This window comes from Tupaia chinensis, unplaced genomic scaffold, assembly GCF_000334495.1.
Source record: "Tupaia chinensis unplaced genomic scaffold, TupChi_1.0 Scaffold000709_1, whole genome shotgun sequence".
Taxonomy (NCBI): domain Eukaryota; kingdom Metazoa; phylum Chordata; class Mammalia; order Scandentia; family Tupaiidae; genus Tupaia; species Tupaia belangeri.
Genome location: NW_006160232.1, coordinates 796760 through 802239, shown reverse-complemented (window position 1 = coordinate 802239; position 5480 = coordinate 796760). Strand labels below are relative to the sequence as shown.

The 5480-nt window shown below is 46.2% G+C and overlaps 1 long non-coding RNA gene across 1 annotated transcript in view; it reads right to left on the bottom strand.

Moving 5' to 3' along the window:
• LOC106736239 (uncharacterized) overlaps window positions 1–906 on the bottom strand; it is a 2521-nt gene extending 1615 nt beyond the window's left edge. The window contains exon 1 of the long non-coding RNA XR_003551482.1: window positions 798–906. This is a non-coding gene — a long non-coding RNA (uncharacterized LOC106736239). The remainder of the gene's footprint in view (window positions 1–797) is intronic.
• Window positions 907–5480: the final 4574 nt, after the last annotated feature.

Sequence of the window (5480 nt, the reverse complement as noted above, 5' to 3'; positions counted from 1 at the left end):
TCTATTCTCCTCTCAAGATCTTGGGCACGCACGCACACGCGCCCGGTGTGAGTTTAAGCCACCGGGTCTGGGACTTGAACCACAGTCAACTATATGGGAGTCCAGCAACATAGCCATTATGCCAGCTGCTGGTCCCAAGAACTGCATTTTTAATCTAGCTTAATTTTAATGAATGGAAATGTAAATTTAAATGGCTGCCTGTGGCTTTTGGCTACTGTACTGGACGGCATAGCGCTAGGTTACATGCCTCCTCATGTATGTGCTGGCCCTAGGTTTCAGAGGGCATGCAGGTAAGAAACGGGATTCTCCAAATCCTCATGGCTAACCGCCACAAGGCCCGGGGTTCGACCCACGGCTACCCGCCACAAGGCTGGGATTCCAACTCACTGCCCCTGGTATTAATCCCAGACTTCAAGCCAGGCCTGGTTCTTCCCTAATATCCCTACAAAGAACACGCTGTAACTGCCCATTCCTGACAGGTGACGAGGGTCAGGGGATTTCCCGCGACCTGGGCCGGACCTCCCATTTTCTTCATGGGAGGTGGTGGCAGAGACTGAGCGCCCCTCCTCTGCTCCTCTCCTTTCCACCTCTGCCCGGCCCTCCTCACCTCTGCAGCGGCAGCCTGCTATGAGCTCTGCTCCGCCCCCCCCCGCCCCGGCAAGGCTGAGAAGCCAGAGTGGAAGCGGAGAGATGGCTGGCCTCTCTTCTCTGAGCTGGCTGGAGCTCAAGGTTTAATTAGCTGAAATAACTGCACATAATAATCTTTAAAATGATAGTGGTTAAAGCTTAGGCCTCACCGCTTCCGATGATTTAGCCACCCGGCATGAGCATCCCGTCGCCAGCTCAATTGTGCCAAGTCGGCCAGGCTGAGCGGCTGACTCCAGTGCGTCCCGTCCCGTCGCAGCGCTTCTGCCAGCCATTCTAAGCACGAGGAGAGGCGAGGCTCAACGTGTGGGGCTCAGGCTTGCACGTGCGAGGCCCATCCACGCCCCTCGGGGGATGGGTAGAGGTCAGCCCAGGCTTTGATTTGTCCTTGGTGCTGTGTGACCCTGAGCACAGCCTCCGGCTCTGGAAGCCTTCTTCTCTGGAAAACGGGAACACTCACCATGTGAGGTCGTCTGGAGGATGAAATGAGCCTATCTATGTACATGTGACACTTGGCCTGAAGGCCTATTGCGTCCCCCCATCTTGGATTTCTCTTTTCTTTGGAAATGTTCCTAGTGCAGAACCAGAGACGTGGGAAGGAGCGGATGTGTTGGAAATATCAATACTTTTTCTCAATACCTGCCAGGGCTGTAGAGCTCAGGGGCACCAGGGCCTGGGAGGCAGAGGCATTGAGGAGACCCCCTCACGGACAAGCCATGTGTGTCCCCTCTAGAACTCCAACAGTTGCTTTTTATAAAAAATAAGAATAAAACATGCCATTTAATTCTTTTTTTTTTTTAATTTTTGGAGAGGTTTTTGCTATAGGGCGCGTGCACTCGCCAGACAGACAGAGAGAGACATAGAGACAGAAAGCGAAAAATCACCCCCCAGGGGGGATGGTCACGCCGCAATCCCTTCTCCTCCATTCTCCTCTCGGGATCTTGGGCACGCATGCACATGCGCCCGGTGTGAGTTTTAAGCCACCGGGTCCGGGACGTGAACTGCGGTCGACTACGTGGGAGTCTAGCGACATAGCCATTATGCTAACTGCTGGTTCCCGCCATTTAATTCTTGCTTAACATGATAATATGTACATTAATTTACTTTCCAAACCATCTCATAAAATATTATTCAATTTAATAAATTCTTTTCCTTTAAACGTTCTCTCTGGGGCCAGTGGGTGGCATGGTGGTTAAGGTGCCGGACTCTTACATGACTGATTGCGGTTTTAGTCCTGGAACCAGGGGCTTGAGACTCACGCTAGGCATGTGTGAATGTGTGTCCAAAATCCCCAAGAGGAGAATGAGGAAAAGGGATTGTGGCAGGGCCATTTTCCATAGATGGAGATTTCTCACTTTCCCTTTATCTGTCTCTCTCCAGTGAGCGTATGTGTCTTATGGCAAAAACCTAAAAAAAGAAAATAAAAAGTTCTCCCTACACACACACAAATGGTGACTGTGAGACAGAATGACAATGAACTTGGTTGTGGTAGTTATTTCACAATAGATACATACATTAGGTTGTTGGAAAAGTCATGATGTATTTTTCTGTGCAAAAATGCATCATGACTTTTCTAACAATCTAATAAAACATCATACATATATACTATTTTTATTCGTTAATGATACCTTCAGGAAGAAAAAAAATATGAGAGATGTCAAATTAAAGACGATCGTAGTTTTGCAGTGTCTTCTAGTAATATCTGCATTAACAATTACTACAGGGCCAGCTAGTGGCATGGTGGTTAAGGCAGCTGGATCCCACATAACCTACTATGTTGTTCCAATCCCAGACTCGGCAGCTTGGGAAACATGCCGGCTGTGTGTGCTCACATACCAAGATGCTGAGAGAAGAATGGAGGAGAAGGGACTGTGGCATGACACAGTCATGGGGAAGTGCTTTTTCACTTTCCCTTTCTCTTTTTCTGTCTCTCTCTGGAGAACACATGAGCCCTATAGGAAAAGAAAAAAAGATTACTACGTTATTAAGTCTATCTAGTGTAAGTTATTTAAAAACATATACATTTAAAATTTTTTTCGTGGGACCAATGGATGGTGTAATGATTATGTTGCTGCCCTCCCATGTAGTTGACTGCAGTTCCAGACCTGGACCTGGTGGTTTAAACTCACTCTGGGCGCACGTGTGTATGTCCAAGATCCCGAGAGGAGAATGAAGGAGAAGGGATTGCGGCATGGCCATCCTATCCTTGGGGGAGATTTCTTGCTTTCTATCATCTCTCTGTCTCTGTCTTTCCAGCGAGCACATGTGTGCTATAGCAAAAAACAAACAAACAAACAAAAAAAACCCCAAAAAACCCCCCAAAAAACAAAAAACCTCTCCCCCCATTTTTTTTTTGTTTTTAATGTTGGCTTGGATGTCTATGCTAACATTATTTAATCCTGAAGCGAAGAAGACAGAATAACTTGTTTAATAGAATATACAATGAATAGAATTTTAGTGGTTCTAAAATAAAATTTTAGATCCATTTATGTTTTTCTAATTTACAATTTAAACATTCTTTGTAAAAAATAATAGCAGACACCAAGTCCCTGGCTAAGTGCTTGACACATGAACACTCACCGAAGCCTCCCAATAATCGATGTGGTCGGTGTTAGTGCTTAGCCTCATTTTGCACATGAGAAAACGGAGACTTAGGAATGTTACCTGATTTCCCCAAAGGTTACTTTTCAGAGAGATTTCTTAGACTGAATCAGAGGAGATGTTATTTTTCTCAGTCTGAGCTTTTTGGATCTAAACTAGACTTGTGATATAACAAGTCCACTATGCTCAACTTCAACTAATTAATTCAATCTGCATTTAAGAAAGGTGTTTTTGTTTGGGGGAGGGGCTATTTAATGGCATAAGAAAAAAGTATATATAGTTTAGTGATGATATCTAAATAGCCCTCAAACCATGATGAGACAGAAACCATCAGGCAGGATATAACTAATTGACAGGTAAGTTAGAAAATAATTGTGGGACCAGCAAATGGCATAGTGGTTACATTGCTGGACTCCCACATGGACAACTGTGGTTTGAGTTCTAGACCCAGTAGTTTGCAATTCACACTGGGCATGCCCAAGATTCCAGATGGAGAAGGGATTGTGGTGTGGCCACCCCCTGGGGGTTGATTTCTCACTTTCTCTCTCACTGTCTCTGTCTCTCTCTCCCAAGTGAGTGTACATGCGCTAAGGCAAAAACCTATTAACGAAAAAAGAAAATGATTGGTGTCAAAGTAGAGAGGAGGGAGAGGGTGCTCCAGAATAAGTGGGTGGGTTAGCAGAAGGGGGGGAACTGAGTTCTTTCTAGAAGGATGTCATGCTCTGGGCGGAGAAGTGAGCTTCTTTTGGGACTTAGCGAATTCCTGGCCCGGAAGACCATGTCTGTGCACACATTGCTGCACCCAACACAATCCCTATGACAGCGTAGATACCCGTGTACTCGGTAAAAGACTGAGTGAGTGAACATGTGAAAGAGCGTGGAGATGAGGGAGCAAATTGGTTGCTTGTAGGGTGCTGGGAGGTAAGGAAGCTGTAAAGAGTCAGCCGGCGGTGTGGTGACTGAGGTGCCGGACACTCCCACATGGCTGACCATGGTTTGAGTCTCGGACCTGGTGGCTTGCTTTCTCACTCTCCTTCTCTCTGAGTGCCTGTCTTTCTCTGGTCAAATGAAAACGACTGAACGAATAAATAAAATCAAATAAATAATTCTTAAAAAAAGGAAGCTGTAAAGATTGCCCTCGAGCGTTCTGAAAACAGGTAGAGTTTGAATATTATTCAGGGAGAAGAGGAGTTTCCTGCTATAAACTCAGCAAATACATATTTTGTGGGAAAAAAAATGCCACTTTCTAAAAGTTAGAGAAGAGCTCGCTAGAAGCTCATAATTTGCTGATTTTAAGTTGATGTGATCCCGGAAAACAAGGCCATTCTGTGTAGTCAGGATAAGTTAGATGATGCACCATAACAGAAAACTCCTTGAATGGATTACAATATCAAAATTTGGGTCTGCAGATGGCATAGTGGTTAAGACGCTGGGCTCCCATGTGGCTTACTGTGGTTCAAGCCTGGACCTGGTGACTTGAAACTCACGCTGGGTGCATGTGCATGCATGCTCAAAATCCCAAAAGAAGAATGGAAGAGAAGGGACTCTGGCGTGGCCATCCCTCCTGGGACGCGGGGAGTGATTTCTCACTTTCTCTATAGTAAAAATATCTCTTAAGGGAAGCAGCAATTAGCGTAATGGCTATGTCACTGGACTCCCACGTAGTTGACTGCGGTTCGCATCCTGGACCGGGTGGCTTAAATCTTACGCCTGGTGCGTGTGCGTGCATGCCCAAGATCCCGAGAGGAGAATGGAGGAAAAGGGATTGCGGCGTGACCATCCCCCTTGGGGGGTGATTTCTTGCTTTCTGTCTCTCTCTCTCTCTGTCTGTCTGGCGAGCGCACACGCCCTATAGCAAAAACCTCTAAAAAAAAAAAACTCTCTTAAAAAGAAAAAAAAAGAAAGAAAAAGCATTTATCTCTTGTTTGCTCTGCATTTCCGCTCCAGGTCACTTGAAGATCCTGGTTGCTTGGGTAGCCTGTGTCTGAGACACAGCTGGTCTGTGATGGAAGACAAATAAAACATGCTAAATTGTGTGCAGGGCCTTTGAGCTAAGTGAGGCATGTCCTTGGCTAAAGCAGATCAGCCCAGCTAGATGCAGTGGGGAGGGAAGTGCCGAGCCTGCTCTCCAGGGGGCAGCAGGGAGTATCTAGGAGGCGCAGTAACATCACCTAGCTCTTTGCTGAAGTTTCCTGTGGAGTAGCAGTAAGTTATGGGAGCTCGATGCCCTGGGA